Consider the following 7,089-nt stretch of genomic DNA (forward strand, 5'->3'; position numbering starts at 1 on the left):
GCACAAACCGTCGGCCTGCTCTCGGGACTGGGCTGGCCGGCAGCTTTGTAAAAGAGTGAAACCGTAAGAAATAGGAGCAGGAGTCGGCCATTCGGCCCCTTCGAGCCTGCTCCGCCATTCAATAAGATCACAGCTGATCTTCAACCTCTTCTCCACTTTCCTGCACTATCCCCATATCCCTTGATTCCCTTAATATTAAAAAATCTATCGATCTCTGTCTTGAATATACTCAACGACTGAGCCTCCACAGCCCTCTGGGGTCGAGAATTCCAAAGATTCACCACCTTCTGAGTGAAGAAATTTCTCCTCATCTCAGTCCTAAATGGCCGATCCCTTATTCTGAGACTGTGACCCCTGGTTCTAGACTCCCCAGCCAAGTGAAACATCCTCCCTGCATCTACCCCGTCGAGCCCTGTAAGAATTTTGTATGTTTCAATGACATCACCTCTCATTCTTCTAAACTCCAGAGAATATAGGCCTAGTCTCCTCAATCTCTCCTCATAGGAGGAGACTGTTCGAGAGTTGAGCAGCCCTGTGTTTGGGTCTGAATCTGAGCTGCCAGGACAGGGCTGGGGGGGCCTGGGCTGTTGTAGGGTTGCTGCCACTCCAGCATTTCCAGGGAGTTTCCAGGACTTGAAGATCAATCTCCCAAAAATCTGGAGGAAAAATTGTCATGATTTTTTTTTTAAATGAGTGTTTTTTCAAAAAAAATTCCTTTTGAATGCGTGTGTTTGTGACTTGTATTAAAAAAAACACTGGGAAGGTGCGGGGTGGAAAAGGGCTGTTTGGCTGAAGTTTGAGAGTCATTCAATCGAAGAGCCTCAAGGCTTCTCAACGAATAGGGGAAGGTGGTGCGCCCTGTGCTCAGACATGGCGGTCGAGCAGTGGTGTTGGGGCAGTGGGGGGACGGGCGGTCGAGCAGTGGTGTTGGGGCAGTGGGGGGGACGGGCGGTCGAGCAGTGGTGTTGGGGCAGTGGGGGGACGGGCGGTCGAGCAGTGGTGTTGGGGCAGTGGGGGGACGGGCGGTCGAGCAGTGGTGTTGGGGCAGTGGGGGACGGGCGGTCGAGCAGTGGTGTTGGGGCAGTGGGGGGACGGGCGGTCGAGCAGTGGTGTTGGGGCAGTGGGGGGACGGGCGGTCGAGCAGTGGTGTTGGGGCAGTGGGGGGACGGGCGGTCGAGCAGTGGTGTTGTGGCAGTGGGGACGGGCGGTCGAGCAGTGGGGGGGACGGGCGGTCGAGCAGTGGTGTTGGGGCAGTGGGGGGGACGGGCGGTCGAGCAGTGGTGTTGGGGCAGTGGGGGGACGGGCGGTCGAGCAGTGGTGTTGTGGCAGTGGGGGACGGGCGGTCATGGCTGATCATCCAAACTCAGTACCCTGTCCCTGCTTTCTCCCCATATTCCTTGACCTCTTTAGCCTTAAGAAACATATCTAACTCCTTCTTGAATATATTTAATGAATTGGCCTCAACTGTCTTCTGTGGTAGAGAATTCCACAGGTTCACCACTCTCTGGGTGAAGAAATTCCTCCTGATCTCTGTCCTAAATGGCTTACCCCTTATCCTTAGACTGTGACCCCTGGTTCTGGACTCCCCAACCATCAGGAACATCCTTCCTGCATCTAGTCTGTCTAGTCCTGTCAGAATTTTATAAGTTTCAATGAGATCCCCTCTCATTCTTCTAACCTCCAGCGAGTATAAGCCCAATCGACCCAATTTCTCCTCATACGTCATTCCTGCCATCCCAGGTATCAGCCTGGTGAATCTTCGCTGAACTCCTTCCCTGGCAAGAACATCCTTCCTCAGATAAGGCGACCAAAACTGCACACAATACTCCAGATGTGGTCTCACCAAGGCCCTGTACAACTTCAGCAAGACATCCTTGTTCCTGTACTCAAACCCTCTTGCTACGAAGGCCAACATACCATTTGCCTTCTGTAATGAAATCTGTTTGTCTTGATCCTGTATTCGTTTTGCACTCATGTATATTACCCTCCCCCACTGTGTATAGTTTCACTTCCTCTTTCCCGACTAACCTGGGAGGTTCCAGGTCTTGGCTCCGCCCCTGACTTCTCTTACATAAAGATCCCAGGATCTGTATGACTCATTCCTGTGAACCAGTCGGCGTGTTGAGATGTTAGCTCTGATCTTAGTGATTAAAAGCCAACTGTTTTAAGTCTATAACTTCTAGTTTTGTGGTTATTGAAGGCCCATCACCTTCTTAACCGCCTGCTGCACCTGCATGCTTACTTTCAGTGACTGGTCTCGTTGCACTTCCCCTTTTCCCAATCTATTGTCTTCCTGTTTTTGCCACCAAAGTGGCTAACCTTGCATTTATCTCTATACTGCATCTGCCCAATCGCCCAACCTGTCCAAATCGTACTGGAGTTTCTCTGCATCCTCCTCACAGCACACACGCCCAACCAGCTTTGTGTCGTCTGCAAACGTGGAGATATTACATATAGTTCCCTCGTCTAGATCATTAATATATATTGTGAATAGCTGGGGTCCTAGCACCGATCCCTGCGGTACCCCAGTAGTCACTGCCTGCCACTCGGAAAAAGACCCGTTTATTCCAACTCTTTGCTTCCTGTCTGCCAACCAGTTCTCTATCCAAGTCAGTACCTTGCCCCCAATCCCATGTGCTTTAACTTTGCACGCTAGTCTCTTATGCGGGACCTTATCGAAAGCCTTCTGAAAGTCCAAATACACCACATCCACTTGTTCTCCCTTATCTATTCCCCTGATTCTGACTGCAAGGGACCTACGCTTGACTTTACCAATCTTTTTCTCTTCACATATCTATAGAAGCTACGGAGTTGCTGACTCGTGTATGGAGTTCGTGGCGGGGACTGAAGACTGGCTTCGGTCTTCCCAGTATTTAGTTGGAGGAAATTTCTAGATCGTGGGAGCAATCTACAAGTTATTTCAATGGGCAATAGGGCTGGAATTACAGCTATACTGCACCGAAGGAGGCTATCCGGTCCTACATGCCAGTGCCGGCTCTTTGAAAGAGCTATCCAGTTTTTACATTTTATTCATTCACGGGATGTTGGTGTTGCTGGCAAGGCCAGCACTTATTGCCCATCCCTAGTTGCCCATCAGAAGGTGGTGGTGAGCCCCATCAAACACTCCCAGGATAGCTACAGCACGGGTTAGATGCAGAGTACAGCTCCCTCTGCACGCCCCACACATCACGCCCCCAGTGCAGTAACATGGATAAACCAACAGAGGGCGAGCAACAGATTTAGCTGTAATGCAGTAACATGGATAAACCTGAAGAGGGCGAGCGAGAGATTTAGCTGTAATGCAGTAACATGGATAAACCTGAAGAGGGCGAGCGAGAGATTTAGCTGTAATGCAGTAACATGGATAAACCTGAAGAGGGCGAGCGAGAGATTTACCTGTAATGCAGTAACATGGATAAACCTGAAGAGGGCGAGCGAGAGATTTACCTGTAATGCAGTAACATGGATAAACTGGAAGAGGGCGAGCGAGAGTTACCTGTAATGCAGTAACATGGATAAACCTGAAGAGGGCGAGCGAGAGATTTACCTGTAATGCAGTAACATGGATAAACCTGAAGAGGGCGAGCGAGAGATTTACCTGTAATGCAGTAACATGGATAAACCTGAAGAGGGCGAGCGAGAGATTTACCTGTAATGCAGTAACATGGATAAACCTGAAGAGGGCGAGCGAGAGATTTACCTGTAATGCAGTAACATGGATAAACCTGAAGAGGGCGAGCGAGAGATTTACCTGTAATGCAGTAACATGGATAAACCTGAAGAGGGCGAGCGAGAGATTTACCTGTAATGCAGTAACATGGATAAACCGGAAGAGGGCGAGCGAGATTTACCTGTAATGCAGTAACATGGATAAACCTGAAGAGGGCGAGCGAGAGATTTACCTGTAATGCAGTAACATGGATAAACCTGAAGAGGGCGAGCGAGAGATTTACCTGTAATGCAGTAACATGGATAAACCCGAAGAGGGCGGGCGAGAGATTTACCTGTAATGCAGTAACATGGACAAACCTAAAGAGGGCGAGCGAGAGATTTACCTGTAATGCAGTAACATGGATAAACCTGAAGAGGGCGAGCGAGAGATTTACCTGTAATGCAGTAACATGGATAAACCGACAGAGGGCGAGCGAGAGATTTAGCTGTAATGCAGTAACATGGACAAACCGACAGAGGGCGAGCGAGAGATTTACCTGTAATGCAGTAACATGGATAAACCAACAGAGGGCGAGCGAGAGGTTTACAAAGGTGTGTATTGGAAGGTGAGCATCTCTTTGCTTCAGGTGACCCACATTTCACTGCATATGTCCAGGTGCTGACACAGATAAACAGATGCACAACACACACTGCACAGGGGACGGCTGAACCAAGTCGGGATTAAACAGGGAGCCACAACAGCATGAGGTTGGGAAGCACAGACATGGAGCTTGGAATAAGGACCATCAAACAAGACTTCTCCCACAAAGGGGTGTGGGAGGAGGCAGCAGCCTCAGACAGGGAGGGTGATGTACCTGTTGCAGGTGAGTGGGGGCCTCCCCAAGGTCCCTCAGTCCACGCCTGTGTCTATCTGTCTGCCTGCAGTCAGGGGTCTGGGGGAAGGGCAGCTGTTGGCCAGAGACAGGAAGGAACCATTTGGGAGCCAACACATGGCCAGGCCTCCACCACCCCCCTGGATAAAGGCAAACTCACCTTGGACTGTCCCACACCTGGGGGGCGGGCTTCAGGTGGAGGAAGCAGCACTCTGATAGGCTGGGGGGCTGTGGAGTGGGAGGAGGGGACAGGACTGGGCTATAAAATGGTAAACCCATGGATATCTCACTCTTTCTAATTGTGGGAGGGATGGTGGGTTCATGTTTGGTGAGTGGCTCTTTGACTGTAATCTCCACTCAGTGTCCAGGTAATGTAGTATTTTGTGTCTCTTTAGTGTTGAAACTCTTTGAGTGTCCAGGTAATAAATGTTGGTCTGTGTGAACTGGGTCCCAGTCCCGTTGGTGGCATGTGGGACGGTGATCTCTCTCTCTGTCTCTGTGTGTGTGTCTTTCTTTCCCCCCCCCCCCCCCCTCTGCCCCCTAGCATGTAAGCCATCAGGTCCAGGGGATTTATTTGCTTTCAGTCCCATTATCTTACCGAGTACCACCTCCTTAGTGATTTTAATCGTGTTTAACTCCTCCTCCCCCCTATAGCCCCCTGTTTGTCCAGTGTTGGGATATTTTTAGTGTCCTCTACTATAAAGACTGATACAAAATATTTGTTCAGCGTTTTTGCCATCTCCATGTTCCCCACCACTAATTTCCTGGTCTCATCCTCTAAGGGACCAACATTCACTTTAGCCACCCTTTTTTCTTTTTATATAACTGTAGAAACTCTTGCTATCTGTTTTTATATTTTTTGCTAGTTTACTTTCATAATCGATCTTCCTGTGCAATAACTCCCCCTGTATAATTCACCCCATCTCCCTGTACACTCTGCCCCCTGTATCTCTCTCCCTCTGTGAAACTCCTTCCCTCCTCCCCACCCCGCCCTGTATAAGACCCCCATATATCTCCATCCCTGTATAATCCCCCCCACCCCGCCCTGTCAATCTCCCTCCCCACCACTGGTGAAACTCTATTTTGCCCTGTGCGTGACTCACTTACCTGGTATGGCTCCAAATCACCACCCTATTTAATTTGCTTTAATTGATGTCCAGACAAACACAAACTCTGTAAAACACTCTCTCTTCCCCCCCCCCCCGGCCCCGGCACCACGCACAAAATGGCTGCCCCCCCCCCGCACCAAACACAAAATGGCTGCTCTCCCTGTACCGAACACAAAATGGCTGCCCCCGCACCACGCACAAAATGGCTGCCCTCCCTGCACCACGCACAAAATGGCTGCCCTCCCAGCACCGAACACAAAATGGCTGCCCTCCCAGCACCGAACACAAAATGGCTGCCCCCTGCACCTAACACAAAATGGCTGCCCCTGCACCTAACACAAAATGGCTGCCCCCCGCACTGAACACAAAATGGCTGCCCCCACCCACTGCAATTCCCCATTTAATCTCCGTGTATAATTTCCCCGCTATGAAATACCCCTTTTAACCCCCCTGTGAATTCCACCCAGCTGTCGAATAACCCCATTTAATTCCGCCCCGCTTATCTCCTTGTAGGGTTGGGATTTGAGCCAGTTGAATGTTGCAGTCAAGCGACACAGCATAACGACCTAGTTTCGGTTGAAACCACAAATGGAACAGATGGTCAGAAACTGAACTACAAAAGTGATTGAGCATGTGGAGATATGAGAAGCTGCAATAACAAGGTTAAAATTTGCAGAACAATCGAGTTACGAAGTAACAACTGTCACGCGGATGTATGTAAGGTATATTTGATTAACCTTTGAGCCATGTCCAATCACGAGTCACTGACTCAGATCGGCTGACACCACGATGAAGCAAGAATGGACCCTGCGATCCAGATAAATGGACAAACTTAGATAAAAGACAGAACTGAAAGAAGGGGCTTAGCTAACGATGTAAAGTTATAATTAGGTTGTTTTTGAAGGAATATAATTGGGGGGGGGGCCTGTTGCCACGGAGCCGGATTGACCAAGGAATAAGTAATGTAATAACGGCTATCGATGTGCTCCAGTCTTGTACTGTATATAAGCTTGTGAATTTCATTGATCGGGAAGAAGGTGCTCGCACAGACCGCGGGGTCTGAGATGCTTCTCCCAGAGCTCTGTTTTCAATAAACTGCACCTTTTACTTTACCACAGATTAGATGTGACTTTATTTTCACCCAACACTCTATCTAACCTGGCTATAACTGCCTTGGGAGTGTTTGATGGGACAGTGTAGAGGGAGCTTTACTCTGTATCTAACCCGTGCTGTATCTCTCTGTACCCCCCTCTCTCTCTGCCACCCTCACTCTGTCTGGCAGTCGATCTCTGCCTTTCTCTCTCTCTCTCTCTCTCCCCCTCTCTCCCTGCCTCTGTTAGGGCAGGTACAGCACGGATTAGATACAGTGTAAATCACTCTCCATACTGTTCCATCAAGTAATCCCTGGGCAGGTACAGCAAATGTTAGATGCAAAG

General features: G+C 49.6%; 1 long non-coding RNA gene across 1 annotated transcript; it reads left to right on the forward strand.

The window, feature by feature from the left end:
* Positions 1 to 4,545: 4,545 nt before the first annotated feature.
* LOC147090574 (uncharacterized) lies at positions 4,546 to 6,765 on the forward strand. The gene is made up of 2 exons (XR_015075287.1): positions 4,546 to 4,912; positions 6,167 to 6,765. It is a non-coding gene; the product is annotated as an uncharacterized LOC147090574 (long non-coding RNA).
* Positions 6,766 to 7,089: the final 324 nt, after the last annotated feature.

This window comes from Somniosus microcephalus, unplaced genomic scaffold (genome assembly GCF_052327205.1).
Source record: "Somniosus microcephalus isolate GS21.2 unplaced genomic scaffold, FLI_Smic_1.0 unresolved_chr4, whole genome shotgun sequence".
Lineage (NCBI taxonomy): Eukaryota > Metazoa > Chordata > Chondrichthyes > Squaliformes > Somniosidae > Somniosus > Somniosus microcephalus.